Genomic DNA, 17,298 nt, shown 5'->3' on the forward strand with positions numbered 1-17,298 from the left:
AAAGCGGGGCTATCATGAGCTTCGTGCAGGATTAACTTCTTTAGGGAAGGATCCTTAGGAATACATAGCCTGTGATTAAAGTAGAGGCGCCCATCATGGGTGGAGTAACCTTTAACTAGATTTTTCTCTTTTTCTAAGGTTTCTCCTTCTTTGACTAGGTTCACCATCCTTTGGTAATCGGGATCATGAATTGACACTTCTTTCACCTTGATCAGAATGGGATCATTTGGCATAGAAATTGCACTCAAGAAGGATTTGCAGCTAAGTGCATCATCTATCACATTATCCTTCCAGGGTGGAATATGATGTCGAAGTCATATTCTTGTAGAATTTCAATCCATCTTCTCTACCTCATGTTGAGGTTAGGCTGGGTGAAGATCCCCTTCAGAATTTTGTGGTCAACAAGCTGGAATTTAAAATCCCAAGAAATAATGTCTCCATAACTTGAGGCAATGAACAACAGCTAATAGTTCCAAATCATGGGTGACATAATTGGCTTCATATTGCTTCATCTTGCGAGAAGTATAAGCCACTGGTCTTCCTTCTTGGCCTAAGACACCACCAAGTGCTAGACTACTAGCATCAGTAACCACCTCAAATTCTTTGGTAAAATTAAAAAGTTTCATGACGACTGGTGTTGAGGTAATGATGGCTTTGAGCTAATCAAAGCCGACTTGATGGGTTGGCAACCACACTATTTTGGAATCCTTCTTAAGAAGATCCGTCAAGGTTGTAGCTACCAAGGCATAATCTTTAATGAAAATCCTGTACCATCCTGTGATTCCCAAAAATCCACAAACTTCACAGACTAATTTAGGGTGGCCATTCCAGTATATCCTTGACCTTGGTGGGATCTACTGAGATACCATCTTGGGAGACAATGAATCCAAGATACTCAATCTGATGATAAAGAAGGTACATCTGCTCTTCTTAGCATAGAGTTTATGTCTGCACAGCAATTGCAGAACTCTACACATATGCTCCTTGTGCTCTTCTACCAACTTGGAGTAGACTAAGATGTTATCAAATAAGACAAGCACAAATTCATCCAAGTAGGGATGGAATATATCTTACATTAGGCGGTTGAAAATTACAAGAGCATTGGTTAACCCGAATGATATTATAGTAAACTCATAGTGGTCATAACGGGTATTGAAAGCTGTCTTGGGTATATCTACTTCTTTGACTATGATCTAATAGTAGCTAGACCTCAAGTCTATCTTTGAGAAAACCTTCATCCCATATGAAGCTATCAAGAAGCTCATTGATGTGAGGGATAGGATACTTGTTCTTGACAATGACTTGATTTAGCCCCTGATAATCTATATAGAGATGAAGAGAGCCATCCTTCTTCTTTTGGAAAATAAGGGTTCTTCCTAAGGAGAGCTGCTGGGGTGTACAAATCCTTGCTCAATAAGTTGGAAAAGTTGCTCCTTGAGTTCAATGGTTTTAGGGAGAGACATCTTATAAGGTGTTTTTGAGATAGGTTGAGCACTAGGGATTAGCTCGATGTCATGATCAACTTCTCAAGGAGGAGGTAGCCCTATAAGCTCGTCTCTTCACAGGAGGAAAGATGTCATAGAATTCTTGGAGCCAAGAGGGTTCTGATTCATTACTAGGTTTAGCAGCTTTATTGAGTTTAACTAGGAAAACTTGCTGTCCCTTACATGCTCCCTTGAGAAGATGTTTTTCTTTGACTACCCTAGACTTGGGTATACCTGTCTTTCCCTGAACTGATTCTACTTGGCCATGTTCATTTTTAAAAGTGATACTCCCCTGGCTACAATGAATACTAGCATTGTTTGCAATTAACCAATCCATCCCAAGGATCCCATCATAAATACCTAATGGTAAGATTCTAAACTGGCCACCATGAGTTTGTTCACTACCCAATTCAAAGTCAAGGTTTTCCCCATAGAATGGTGAGATATTATTTCCTTCCCACCACTAGCTAGCTCTACAACCATTTTCCTAGCTGGTTTTTAACCCCAGATTTAAATTTTGTAAGCACCTATGAGAAAGAAATGAATGGGTACATCCACACAATCAATCAAAAGTTGGAATGGCTTACCATGATGAGTGACTGTGGTTTGAATAACACTAAATTGTTGATTTGGACTTCGATGTTCTACCGCCGCATGGACAGAGGCACGCTCTTCTTCAACCATCTCCAAAGTTGGTTCTTCATTTATAGCACAGGCTACGTGGGCAACTGCTCCACGAATTCTACCACGTCCACTATCTCTTGCACCTTGGTGGATGGGGTTTCCACGGCCCTGATTTGCTTGACCGCTTTGAGGAAAAGATGATGCTAGCTTGGGGCAGTTGGCCTTAGAGTGTCCCGACTGATTGCATTTGAAACACAGAAGGGGTTCTCTAGAAGAAGCAGCATACAAGCGGGGAACAAAGTAGTTGGTTTGCCGACCCCAGTTGTAGTAGGGAGTATTTTCTGGGGCTTCTTGTAAGACTGATCTTTAGGGTTTGCTTCACGATAAGATCTCTTCTGAGGCTTAGCTTTTCTAGACTTTAGCTCTTTCACAAGTGTTTTTGCTCGTATGAGAGCATCTTGCAATGTGCTTGGCCTCATTGCTTCGAGCCGAGAGTCCAAAGGTCCAATTAGACCTTGGTAGAAACGGGCTACTTGTTGGGAAGTAGTCATGGCCGGGGGCCGGTGCATACTTATGGAGAGTGATGAACTTGGAGTAGTATTCTTCCAGGGTTAAACTAAGTTGCTTGAGGCTAAAGAACTCATTCATCTTGATAGATTCATGAGATGGGGGGAGATACCGCTACTTCACAGCTTGCTTGATGTCATCCCATGTTTGGGAGTGTTTGGTGACCCCCTTGTCACATGGCACCAGTGCTTCCACCAAAGTTTAGCATCTCTGGTGAGGCAAAATCATGTAAGCATGGACTGGTTTGCCGCTCCAGTACCGACAGCTGAGAAATAATCATCCATTGCTTCAATCCTTACCTCCGCATCCCTCTCAATTTTTGAACCTTCCCCCTCAAAGGAAGGAGGTTGCATTTGTTTGAGGAGGAGCTTCTTCTCCTAGGTATCTGTGTATAGTGCATTGGGGAGAGGAGGCTGATTGTCTTGGTCATCATTTGCAAGGTTAAATTTTAGGATTACGAGATTCATACATTACACTACGCTCATGCTTTTAAAAGTAAAACTTTGAAATCATTTTATTTAAAAAATATTTACAAGGAAAAGATTTATTTACAAAGATTTGAGACTAATATAATTAGTCTTATTCATCATAAAAGAGAATCCTAGGCTCAACTAAGATATAAGACTTAAGCAGTCCACATAGGTGAAATATGGGGTTTCAGCCATGGTTTCTAAGACGCAAAAGACTGATGGTAGGGGCGGTAGACTCGGGATTATGTTGCGTTCCATAACGGCTAATCTATTAGTGGCGGCGGGTAAGACTTGCATTACTTGGTCATATACCCAATGCTTTTGTGGTACACAGTTCCATTCTATGGTCACATAACTATCGATTATGGGAGTATCCCCACAAACCAGAATAAGCAGGCCATCTTCAACTTCTTGAACCAACGAACCCGCTTTAAGTCGGCGGTGGTGAGGTTTCCAATTTGGTTTGCTCGGATGAAAAAGTACCTTGGCCCACGATTCCAAAAGTGATCTCTACCCCACCTTGCCCTTAGCTGTCTGGTTACGCAAATCACTCTGGCGTTTGATCGCATATACCATCATTGGGTCCTCCCCAATGCTAAGCTTGGTGCTTGACTCGAATTGTGGTACGGTAAAGCAACACGGTGCATAATTTCCTTCCAGAGACCCAAACTCGCTATTGAAAGCCAAATGGAGTTCTCCATGCTAGCGGGACTTCCTTAGTCAAATAATCATCCAACTCGGAAATCTTTGGTTCAAAATATGGACCTCCCCGGTCTTCTTTCCGAAGAGTGAAGGGCATGGGTGAAACCCTTGCTGTGAATGAAGGATGAAGTATAATGGTTGGTAATTATAAGGTTCCTACCTTCCTAAATAGGGAAAACCATAAGATAGTCTACTAAGTCTAACTCGAGAAAAATTTCCTACTCGTCTCGATACCTTGACCATGTAAAGATATAAGGATCATCATGTTCTACAAGGCGGCATCTTTCTCTTTGATGATGGATTATATTTTTGTCATTTCTTTTAGCCCGTCATTCATGCATCTTTGAAGATAATTTAGGGCTCCCTACACCCATTCTATCTCAATCGTGTCCGAAAATCTTGCCTCAGTTGTGACACCATCTGTGCCGAGATGGGTACGGAGAGTTCTGGCCGTGCTGCAGAGACTGGCCGTGCAGACTGTCTCCAGCTATAAAGTTATGGTGGAAGTGGCCTCCTACTGTTGTTCTAGCCTCTAGGACATCACATATTTTCCTAGCTGCATCTAGATACAGCCTGATCTTAGTCGTTATGTTGGGCCTCATGAGCTTTCCAATCTTTTCCTTGAGGTTGTGATAAAGTACTTTTTCCCATGCCACTCTTGTGCCAGCTTCAACAACCTTCAACATTCCAAAAATTTTCCTAGACATGCAGTAAGGCTTGTGGGTGAGATTTATCATCTCCACCACAGACCTCATCTGCTTTTGCCTATCTTCGTCCGCTATGCCTATTATTTTGTACTCTTTGGCTCTACCCTCTAACGGGCCAAACTCTTTAATCAAGTTGTCATCCTCTGTAGTCTTGATCTCCACTTCTCCCTATGACAGCAATTGGAATATCAAGGCTACATACAAGGGACTCAATTCCCTCTTCTCTCCAGAGGGTAGAGTAATAATGTTGGATTTCTAGAGTTGTTCCAACTGCTCCCCAACTCTGAAATTGTACTGGAGATCCTCCCAAAGGTAGCTTTGCGAACTGCTTCATGCCCATCTTCTCCAACCATTCTACATGTTTATCTACTTCCTTGTATAGGGTGGACCATAGATATTCAAATTCCACTGATCTGTTAGACAAGAGATAGCTAAGACTGAAACAAGGCAATGATGACAACAGAGCTTAGTAAAGAGAGAGTAAGAAGTGCAACGATGCAGAGAGCTTTTGCACAATAGAGACATGCAAATTAGGCATTCGATTGAGAAAGTGCAGCAATATCCCACGATGTGTGGAATACGCTTCCCAAGAAGAGAAAGAGCTACGCAGGCTTGCTCATCTTCCACTATATCGTGGAGCACATGTGTCTGTTTTACGCGCTTGCCTATCCATATTGAACTTGCAAATCGATATTTGGATGGTCTGATACGAGCGTATCAAAACTTTTTGGATGGTCTGATACGAGCGTATCAAAACTTTTTGCGTAAGTGATGATATCATATGCAATTAGTGAGTTATGTACCTTTATATGCATTTTCTTAGCTTGACTATTTTGTGCAATAGCTTATTGAAACATCAAATATTAGCAGAAGATAATGAGATGCCAGTGGACCATAGTCGAGCAAAAGCAATGTTGCACTCGATTGGCATGGACTACAACACACACCATGCTTGTCCAAATGATTGTATTCTTTATCGACAAGAATATAACAACACAGTACAATGTTCGCATTGTGGTACATTGAGATATACATAAGATGTGCAAGGAGAAAGGGTACCAGCAAAAGTTTTACGACACTTTCCCATTATCCCTTGGATTAAAACATTGTTGAAGTGCAAATCCATTGCAGGATTGCTGACTTGGCTCCATAACATTAGGTCTACGGATGGTGTTATGCATGTGCTCATAGATTCCACTGCATGGAAGCACATTGAAGAGAAGTGGGTAGCCTTTCAGGAGGAGGCTCGCCATATTTGACTCGGACTAGCGATGGATGGAGTGAATCCATTTGGTCTACGAAGTTCATCATGGAGTACATAGCCTGTTTGTCTAGTTAACTATAATCTTCCACCATGGCTAGCGATAAAAAAGGGCATCTTTTATTGTCTTTGATAGTTCCTAGAAAGTACAAGGTGAAAAACATGGATGGATGTGTATTTAGCCCCTTTAGTTGAGGAGCTTCGAGTTCTATGGGAGGGCATTAAAGTTCATGATATTTCCAAGAGGTTTGGACAATGTGTGCTAACATTGAGAGGAATACTTATGTGGACTATGCATGATTGGCCTGGCTATGGAGAGTGCCCAGGTAATACTGTAACTTGTTAACATATTATGTTAAGTCATGATTGTCATCCAAACTTACCCGCCGCTACAATCTTTTTTGATGTTCTACAAGGCTTTCAGTGTTAGGGTATAATGGATGTCCATTATGTGGGCCGTAACTTGAGGCTCGATACTCAAAGTCTATGAAGAAGATATTATACGAGGGGCACAAGAAGTATCTCCCAGTGGACCTCCTTTGTGTGAGGGATTTCTATGGAGGTCTCCTCGCATATGGAAGAGAAGTGATTGGAGGACCTTATGGGAGCTGGATCCAACCTCCTGTACACCTCGAAGAATGAAGCATCTATCCATTTTCCATCAACTTCCATACTAGAATGACCTTTTAGTGAACCATCTTCTTGACCCAATGCACATTTTCAAGAATATAGCCGAGGTGCTTTGGAAGACCATCAGAGGAGCAAAGGAGAGCAAGGCACAACGAGATGATTTACAAGAGGTGCAATGCATGCACCACTTATGGGCCCAAAATAGAGTAGATGGAAAGGTGAAGCTACCAAAAGCACCTTGGGTCATGACAAAGGATGAGCAACGGCATGTAAAGAAGTGCATTAGTGAGTTTTGTACCCGTACACAGGATGCATGCATTGCTTAAAGGGAGAATTTACAAAGAACGATGAGCTTAGTGGCTCTTGAAGAGTCATGATTGGCACAAGTTCTTGCAATTCGTGCTTCCTATAGCCATCAAGGATTGCCTCAGCGATGACATTAGAGTTACAATTTATAAAATTGGTGCAGTGGTACATTGGATATCAAGAGAAGAGATTAGTAGAGACACATTGGAAGCAGCATGGTTAAACTCTATTGAGGTTGTTACAATGGCTGAGAAATACTTTCCAAACAAGTATTTTAACCATTCAATTGCACTTGCTAGTTCACGTGGTTGATGAAGTTGATGTGGCTTCTAGGGTTGTCCATAGCCGATGGATGTTTTTCTTGGAGAGATTTATGAAGACACTTAAAGGATTTGCTTGTCAAAGAGCCCATCCTCCTTAAGGTAGTATGGTAGCGGGATGGCTTGTTCAAGAATAACTTTTGTATATATAACTGAATTTCTCAGTACGTCTCATCCCAATATGCCAAGATTATGGACACAAGAAGAAGATGATCGACTAGTTAGGGAAGAGCCACAAGGGAAAGGCCTTGTGAGAACAATGGATGTAGCATTGCGTGAGAAGATCAATAAATTTTGCATCTGAAACTCACATGCTATGGAGAAATGGATCAAGAGATATAACTTGGTGAAGGCTGAAAGGGACCAAGCTCATTTGAGTTTTAGAAGGAGTTGAATAACCCACACACTACCGTACCCAACAAAACTTGCACTTCTTCTAATAAATGGCTCGAGCAAACCATACTACAAGCTAAACGTAATGGTGAATCAATAAGTGATGAGGAGGAGGAGCTTGCATATGGTGGTGATTTCCATATATGTGAGTTAGAGATATCTACGCATTGTCTTTTATGTTGTGCTTTCGTGTATTAAAAGTACTTATTTTTTGTTCTTGCAGTATCATAAGTTTGGGGTAATTTGGTCAAGCGGACGTCACTTTCGAGTAGAAGGAATAGATAAAAAGAGAACAACATTTGATTGTGGTTTGAAGGCTAATTTCATGCAAGAAAGTCATTCAAGTGCAAGTGATGGCAATACTGAAGTAGGCATGCTAGATTATGGTGGAATAATCCAATATATTATCAAGGTTGGATTCAAAAAATTTGATATGTTCATTTTTGATGTGAAATGGTTCAAGTTGGTAACTCAAGGGGCACAAGTAACTGTACACAAAGACAAGTGTGGATTTCTTCAAGTAGACCACACAAAGGTATGGACTGACCAAAGGGTCACATTTGTGCTACTAGAGCACTGTGAGAAAGTCATCTTTGTGGAAGACCTGACAGATCATAAATGGTTGTTTGTGCTCCAAATAAATCCACGTGGAAAACAAATATTTGAAGAGGTGAAAATAGCAGTTGACTGTTTGCCAGATGCTGAGGAACTCCCCCCAGATCATGTGATGGTTGAGCATACACCACTAGCACCTATTGAACAACAAGAAGAATAAGAAGAAGATATACTAGTTGAGGAAATAGGTGAGGCTCACATGGGACTAGGATCGGATGAAGGTGTACTCATTGAGAAAATACATCTTGAACAAGAAACAGACACTAGAGATAATCCAGAAGAAGAAGAGATTCATGCTGAGTATGATCATGATGCATCAATAGCTCTCATGCTAGAGCTAGAAGAGGATGAGGACATGGATGAATTACCTTCTACTACTACAAGACAACCGGTTCCACCAATTGACAACAACAATGATGGAGTATTTCTAGAAATAGATTTTTTTGGAGCCATGGATCTCGCTTAGGACGAGCAAGTTGATGATGAACTTTAATTTCATTGTAAAATAGATCACTTTCTTAATTGCACCTTTTAGTGATGAGGAGGAGGAGCCAGCATTTTTTCTCCTTCAAAGAGCGTGATGGAAGTTATACCCTCCTCTCTCCCTCGGCTCCCCCCCCTCTCTCTCTCTCTCTCTTTATCTCTCTTTCTCTCTGATCATCTCTCTCTCTCTCTCTCTCTCTCTCATAGACACATATGCTTGAAAAGAGGTAGAAAGAGAAGGCAAAAACACATCCCAGGATGGGAACTAGCAAATATTATATATAAATTCAATTAAAAAAAAGAAATTTTGACTGTTATTTCGACACATATTTTGACTACTTTTTCCACAAATATTTCGACGCTTTTTCCATGCATATTTCGACGGCTATTTCGATGCACATATTGACGACGCGACCAGGTGTGGAAACTAAGCGTCGAAAAACAATGATTCTCTTGTAGTGTATGTTTCGAGAAGATTTAATGCAAAACTTACATTTAACAAAAATATTTACAAAGAATATAATATTTCATAGCTTTTTCACAAACATACATATGTATTATTTTTTCAATTTGAGAATAAAATTTAAACTAGAACTATTAAAGAAGGAAAAGAAAAAAAACTCAAACATAAGCTCACCTAAAAACCAAAGTCATGAAGCATATTTCTAAGAATGTAAATGTAAAACTTGCGGTTCAAATATAGTGGCTAGTATTGATTTCAAATGTTTACAAATAAATTGTTTTTAAAAAATATGCAAGTGAAGGAAATGTGTCTTTCTTGAGCACTCCAAACCCTTTCAATGATCCAACCGTATGGTTTGAATGAGCTTCTCAAGGAGGTTAGAGTTTTACAATTCAATTGCTAAACCACTGATGGAGAGAAGAATCCATAATGAAGGGTGCTTGTGTCTCTATGAATCAATTTATGGAGAATATGCTTGCAGGCTGAATTTTCTTTTTGGGAATTAAAAAGAAAAAGCTTAAAAAATTCTTCTCCCTCTTCTTCCCCAACGGGTGGCAATGCTATTTTTCATTCCTCTCTCTCTTCTTTCTCCCCACAGTAGTGGCGTGGATGAAATTACCCTCCCTCCTTCTCTAATGTGTGTTGCGCGCGGCGACGATTTTCAAAGGTGTTCTCGCTAAAAAAAAAAGCTTTATAAGCTTCACAAAGAAAAGCTTTAATATTTAAGCTTCAAAGGTTAAAACAAAAGCTTTATAAGATTTAAAAATCTTATTTTCAAAGGCTTTAAAAGGTTTCTAGAGGAAGAAGAGGCTCTACACAAAAGGGGAAAATTTAGAAAAATCTAGATTTTTCAGAGGTGTAGAAAAATTTGTAGAAAAGTTTCAGAAAGGTCTTCATCTCTTTTCCGACACTACAAGACAATGCTGCCATACACGTGTTTCATACACGCGATAAATTACGGGCGCGTGTATGGTCGCGCATGTATTTGAATAGTATCGAGCGCGTGTATTTTAGCATTAAATTCGCGTGTATATTGGCATCTATCAGCACGTATATAAGCACGTGTATATACACGCAATAATACACGCATTAATACACGCATCAATACACGCTTTATTAAGAAAAACTGAATTCCTTTACAAAATTAAAAACTATTTTCTTTAAACCATCTCATAGTACATTACAATATATATCATTACACAATCCCACTACATGCATTTACAACAATGAAATATATTCAAAAATAAATCATGAGATGATAATTAAAAGACAACACATACAATAGAAATGTCATCAATTTAGAACGATACAGTGACGGATTGGTTAGGGTTCGATCTCATCTTCAATAAGATCCATCCTTGCCAAACGATCAACATCAATATCCATTTGATCAATTTGTAAGGCTACGATTAAATTTATTCCACTATCGATATTCTGTCCATTGATAATGGTATCGATGTCCTGATCATCCTCATCAACATCACCATCATCCTCAATGGTAGGGTCATTCTCATGATCATGAGAAATGGCACGCTCATCCTCATTATCATGATCATCTCTTATTTCTTGATCATCGATCACAACATCTTCATTGGCATGTTCGACATCATCTTCATTGCGGCTTGTTACATCCTCCATATGCTCCATATCAGTGAATGTATTATACATCACTTTGGAATGTGGTGCAATAGGGATGACGTACCACCATTTAATGTCATGCACCATTGGCAGATAGATAACTTACTCAAATACACATACTGCAGTAATTAATTAGCATATCAAAAGTCAAGGGGTACGCGAGCTTAGATATATATGTACATGAAACACATTAGTAAAAAAATGCATACCTGCTCACATTGTTGTGGCAATACGAGCCTATCTTTCTTTGTTTGCCAAAACTTTGTAGAGTCAATAGTTACATAGCCACTTGCATGGCGTTTTATCGTTGCATTAGGCCCTTTTTCCACCACGTTCATTTGCCATTTGACATCCAAAACATACACAAAGAAGCGACGAAAGTCAAGCCTAAATATGTCTTGGATTGTGCCACAATAATCATCCATTTTTCCATTAGCTCCCTCAAAGCTACTAATGACACCGCAATCTTGTGTATTCCTCTTTTCATCAATTCTTTGTGTTCGAAAATGCTTGCCTTCACACCATATAGCATTGAACATAGTGCACTAGACCAAAATAGAAGCAATATTTGTGTAAGCAATGTGAATAAATATTAAAAGCAAATCACTTACAACTAATGCAAAACATTAGTTCTATGTACCTTTAACATGCATCCTCGTGCATACTCCCATTCTTCCGCCGTGATATGCAGCCCCTCGTTGCTCTCTGCTCTCTCCATTTCCTCATGCAACCAATCAACATGGATATCATTCGAAAGTGTTGCTAGATGCTTAGGGTACGCCTTACGAGAGCCATGTTGCCTCCGAAAGAGAGCTCTTTCTGCTTGCCTTTTTGTCTTTGCATCCTCATATCTTGTAACCCATCTGCTCATCACATCACTATTAAGGATGCAAGTGAAATTGAGATCATCAAAATCAATGTTCTGTCAATTACTTTACTATGTCCTTTTCCTTGAGGCACAATAGAGGTCATCCTCAAGTCCTCTTCATTACTCCATAGTCGGCAAAGAGCTGTCCACCTGACCAAGAAATTCTGAAATATATACAAGAGACTCTTGTATCAACCAACCCTCGGCCATGCTTCCTTCAGGCCTTGCACTTTGCCTCACAAAGTCTTTTAAGGTCTTCATGAAGCGCTCTAGGAAGAACATTATCCTTCAGGCCTTGCACTTTGCCTCACAAAGTCTTTTAAGGTCTTCATGAAGCGCTCTAGGAAGAACAAATTCATCCAAGTAGGGATGGAATATATCTTACATTAGGCGGTTGAAAATTACAAGAGCATTGGTTAACCCGAATGATATTATAGTAAACTCATAGTGGTCATAACGGGTATTGAAAGCTGTCTTGGGTATATCTACTTCTTTGACTATGATCTAATAGTAGCTAGACCTCAAGTCTATCTTTGAGAAAACCTTCATCCCATATGAAGCTATCAAGAAGCTCATTGATGTGAGGGATAGGATACTTGTTCTTGACAATGACTTGATTTAGCCCCTGATAATCTATATAGAGATGAAGAGAGCCATCCTTCTTCTTTTGGAAAATAAGGGTTCTTCCTAAGGAGAGCTGCTGGGGTGTACAAATCCTTGCTCAATAAGTTGGAAAAGTTGCTCCTTGAGTTCAATGGTTTTAGGGAGAGACATCTTATAAGGTGTTTTTGAGATAGGTTGAGCACTAGGGATTAGCTCGATGTCATGATCAACTTCTCAAGGAGGAGGTAGCCCTATAAGCTCGTCTCTTCACAGGAGGAAAGATGTCATAGAATTCTTGGAGCCAAGAGGGTTCTGATTCATTACTAGGTTTAGCAGCTTTATTGAGTTTAACTAGGAAAACTTGCTGTCCCTTACATGCTCCCTTGAGAAGATGTTTTTCTTTGACTACCCTAGACTTGGGTATACCTGTCTTTCCCTGAACTGATTCTACTTGGCCATGTTCATTTTTAAAAGTGATACTCCCCTGGCTACAATGAATACTAGCATTGTTTGCAATTAACCAATCCATCCCAAGGATCCCATCATAAATACCTAATGGTAAGATTCTAAACTGGCCACCATGAGTTTGTTCACTACCCAATTCAAAGTCAAGGTTTTCCCCATAGAATGGTGAGATATTATTTCCTTCCCACCACTAGCTAGCTCTACAACCATTTTCCTAGCTGGTTTTTAACCCCAGATTTAAATTTTGTAAGCACCTATGAGAAAGAAATGAATGGGTACATCCACACAATCAATCAAAAGTTGGAATGGCTTACCATGATGAGTGACTGTGGTTTGAATAACACTAAATTGTTGATTTGGACTTCGATGTTCTACCGCCGCATGGACAGAGGCACGCTCTTCTTCAACCATCTCCAAAGTTGGTTCTTCATTTATAGCACAGGCTACGTGGGCAACTGCTCCACGAATTCTACCACGTCCACTATCTCTTGCACCTTGGTGGATGGGGTTTCCACGGCCCTGATTTGCTTGACCGCTTTGAGGAAAAGATGATGCTAGCTTGGGGCAGTTGGCCTTAGAGTGTCCCGACTGATTGCATTTGAAACACAGAAGGGGTTCTCTAGAAGAAGCAGCATACAAGCGGGGAACAAAGTAGTTGGTTTGCCGACCCCAGTTGTAGTAGGGAGTATTTTCTGGGGCTTCTTGTAAGACTGATCTTTAGGGTTTGCTTCACGATAAGATCTCTTCTGAGGCTTAGCTTTTCTAGACTTTAGCTCTTTCACAAGTGTTTTTGCTCGTATGAGAGCATCTTGCAATGTGCTTGGCCTCATTGCTTCGAGCCGAGAGTCCAAAGGTCCAATTAGACCTTGGTAGAAACGGGCTACTTGTTGGGAAGTAGTCATGGCCGGGGGCCGGTGCATACTTATGGAGAGTGATGAACTTGGAGTAGTATTCTTCCAGGGTTAAACTAAGTTGCTTGAGGCTAAAGAACTCATTCATCTTGATAGATTCATGAGATGGGGGGAGATACCGCTACTTCACAGCTTGCTTGATGTCATCCCATGTTTGGGAGTGTTTGGTGACCCCCTTGTCACATGGCACCAGTGCTTCCACCAAAGTTTAGCATCTCTGGTGAGGCAAAATCATGTAAGCATGGACTGGTTTGCCGCTCCAGTACCGACAGCTGAGAAATAATCATCCATTGCTTCAATCCTTACCTCCGCATCCCTCTCAATTTTTGAACCTTCCCCCTCAAAGGAAGGAGGTTGCATTTGTTTGAGGAGGAGCTTCTTCTCCTAGGTATCTGTGTATAGTGCATTGGGGAGAGGAGGCTGATTGTCTTGGTCATCATTTGCAAGGTTAAATTTTAGGATTACGAGATTCATACATTACACTACGCTCATGCTTTTAAAAGTAAAACTTTGAAATCATTTTATTTAAAAAATATTTACAAGGAAAAGATTTATTTACAAAGATTTGAGACTAATATAATTAGTCTTATTCATCATAAAAGAGAATCCTAGGCTCAACTAAGATATAAGACTTAAGCAGTCCACATAGGTGAAATATGGGGTTTCAGCCATGGTTTCTAAGACGCAAAAGACTGATGGTAGGGGCGGTAGACTCGGGATTATGTTGCGTTCCATAACGGCTAATCTATTAGTGGCGGCGGGTAAGACTTGCATTACTTGGTCATATACCCAATGCTTTTGTGGTACATAGTTCCATTCTATGGTCACATAACTATCGATTATGGGAGTATCCCCACAAACCAGAATAAGCAGGCCATCTTCAACTTCTTGAACCAACGAACCCGCTTTAAGTCGGCGGTGGTGAGGTTTCCAATTTGGTTTGCTCGGATGAAAAAGTACCTTGGCCCACGATTCCAAAAGTGATCTCTACCCCACCTTGCCCTTAGCTGTCTGGTTACGCAAATCACTCTGGCGTTTGATCGCATATACCATCATTGGGTCCTCCCCAATGCTAAGCTTGGTGCTTGACTCGAATTGTGGTACGGTAAAGCAACACGGTGCATAATTTCCTTCCAGAGACCCAAACTCGCTATTGAAAGCCAAATGGAGTTCTCCATGCTAGCGGGACTTCCTTAGTCAAATAATCATCCAACTCGGAAATCTTTGGTTCAAAATATGGACCTCCCCGGTCTTCTTTCCGAAGAGTGAAGGGCATGGGTGAAACCCTTGCTGTGAATGAAGGATGAAGTATAATGGTTGGTAATTATAAGGTTCCTACCTTCCTAAATAGGGAAAACCATAAGATAGTCTACTAAGTCTAACTCGAGAAAAATTTCCTACTCGTCTCGATACCTTGACCATGTAAAGATATAAGGATCATCATGTTCTACAAGGCGGCATCTTTCTCTTTGATGATGGATTATATTTTTGTCATTTCTTTTAGCCCGTCATTCATGCATCTTTGAAGATAATTTAGGGCTCCCTACACCCATTCTATCTTAATCGTGTCCGAAAATCTTGCCTCAGTTGTGACACCATCTGTGCCGAGATGGGTACGGAGAGTTCTGGCCGTGCTGCAGAGACTGGCCGTGCAGACTGTCTCCAGCTATAAAGTTATGGTGGAAGTGGCCTCCTACTGTTGTTCTAGCCTCTAGGACATCACATATTTTCCTAGCTGCATCTAGATACAGCCTGATCTTAGTCGTTATGTTGGGCCTCATGAGCTTTCCAATCTTTTCCTTGAGGTTGTGATAAAGTACTTTTTCCCATGCCACTCTTGTGCCAGCTTCAACAACCTTCAACATTCCAAAAATTTTCCTAGACATGCAGTAAGGCTTGTGGGTGAGATTTATCATCTCCACCACAGACCTCATCTGCTTTTGCCTATCTTCGTCCGCTATGCCTATTATTTTGTACTCTTTGGCTCTACCCTCTAACGGGCCAAACTCTTTAATCAAGTTGTCATCCTCTGTAGTCTTGATCTCCACTTCTCCCTATGACAGCAATTGGAATATCAAGGCTACATACAAGGGACTCAATTCCCTCTTCTCTCCAGAGGGTAGAGTAATAATGTTGGATTTCTAGAGTTGTTCCAACTGCTCCCCAACTCTGAAATTGTACTGGAGATCCTCCCAAAGGTAGCTTTGCGAACTGCTTCATGCCCATCTTCTCCAACCATTCTACATGTTTATCTACTTCCTTGTATAGGGTGGACCATAGATATTCAAATTCCACTGATCTGTTAGACAAGAGATAGCTAAGACTGAAACAAGGCAATGATGACAACAGAGCTTAGTAAAGAGAGAGTAAGAAGTGCAATGATGCAGAGAGCTTTTGCACAATAGAGACATGCAAATTAGGCATTCGATTGAGAAAGTGCAGCAATATCCCACGATGTGTGGAATACGCTTCCCAAGAAGAGAAAGAGCTACGCAGGCTTGCTCATCTTCCACTATATCGTGGAGCACATGTGTCTGTTTTACGCGCTTGCCTATCCATATTGAACTTGCAAATCGATATTTGGATGGTCTGATACGAGCGTATCAAAACTTTTTGGATGGTCTGATACGAGCGTATCAAAACTTTTTGCGTAAGTGATGATATCATATGCAATTAGTGAGTTATGTACCTTTATATGCATTTTCTTAGCTTGACTATTTTGTGCAATAGCTTATTGAAACATCAAATATTAGCAGAAGATAATGAGATGCCAGTGGACCATAGTCGAGCAAAAGCAATGTTGCACTCGATTGGCATGGACTACAACACACACCATGCTTGTCCAAATGATTGTATTCTTTATCGACAAGAATATAACAACACAGTACAATGTTCGCATTGTGGTACATTGAGATATACATAAGATGTGCAAGGAGAAAGGGTACCAGCAAAAGTTTTACGACACTTTCCCATTATCCCTTGGATTAAAACATTGTTGAAGTGCAAATCCATTGCAGGATTGCTGACTTGGCTCCATAACATTAGGTCTACGGATGGTGTTATGCATGTGCTCATAGATTCCACTGCATGGAAGCACATTGAAGAGAAGTGGGTAGCCTTTCAGGAGGAGGCTCGCCATATTTGACTCGGACTAGCGATGGATGGAGTGAATCCATTTGGTCTACGAAGTTCATCATGGAGTACATAGCCTGTTTGTCTAGTTAACTATAATCTTCCACCATGGCTAGCGATAAAAAAGGGCATCTTTTATTGTCTTTGATAGTTCCTAGAAAGTACAAGGTGAAAAACATGGATGGATGTGTATTTAGCCCCTTTAGTTGAGGAGCTTCGAGTTCTATGGGAGGGCATTAAAGTTCATGATATTTCCAAGAGGTTTGGACAATGTGTGCTAACATTGAGAGGAATACTTATGTGGACTATGCATGATTGGCCTGGCTATGGAGAGTGCCCAGGTAATACTGTAACTTGTTAACATATTATGTTAAGTCATGATTGTCATCCAAACTTACCCGCCGCTACAATCTTTTTTGATGTTCTACAAGGCTTTCAGTGTTAGGGTATAATGGATGTCCATTATGTGGGCCGTAACTTGAGGCTCGATACTCAAAGTCTATGAAGAAGATATTATACGAGGGGCACAAGAAGTATCTCCCAGTGGACCATCCTTTGTGTGAGGGATTTCTATGGAGGTCTCCTCGCATATGGAAGAGAAGTGATTGGAGGACCTTATGGGAGCTGGATCCAACCTCCTGTACACCTCGAAGAAT

The 17,298-nt window shown here is 40.7% G+C and overlaps 1 pseudogene across 1 annotated transcript in view; it reads right to left on the reverse strand.

Moving 5' to 3' along the window:
* Positions 1 to 15,093: 15,093 nt before the first annotated feature.
* Positions 15,094 to 17,298, reverse strand: part of LOC147608847 (cation/H(+) antiporter 19-like) — an 89,997-nt pseudogene continuing 87,792 nt past the window's right edge. The window contains exon 9 of the transcript XR_015264392.1: positions 15,094 to 15,564. The product of XR_015264392.1 is annotated as a cation/H(+) antiporter 19-like (transcript). The remainder of the gene's footprint in view (positions 15,565 to 17,298) is intronic.

This window comes from Cibotium barometz, chromosome 52, assembly GCF_041138505.1.
Source record: "Cibotium barometz isolate CiBa-2024 chromosome 52, ASM4113850v1, whole genome shotgun sequence".
In the NCBI taxonomy this organism is placed as follows: Eukaryota; Viridiplantae; Streptophyta; class Polypodiopsida; order Cyatheales; family Cibotiaceae; genus Cibotium; species Cibotium barometz.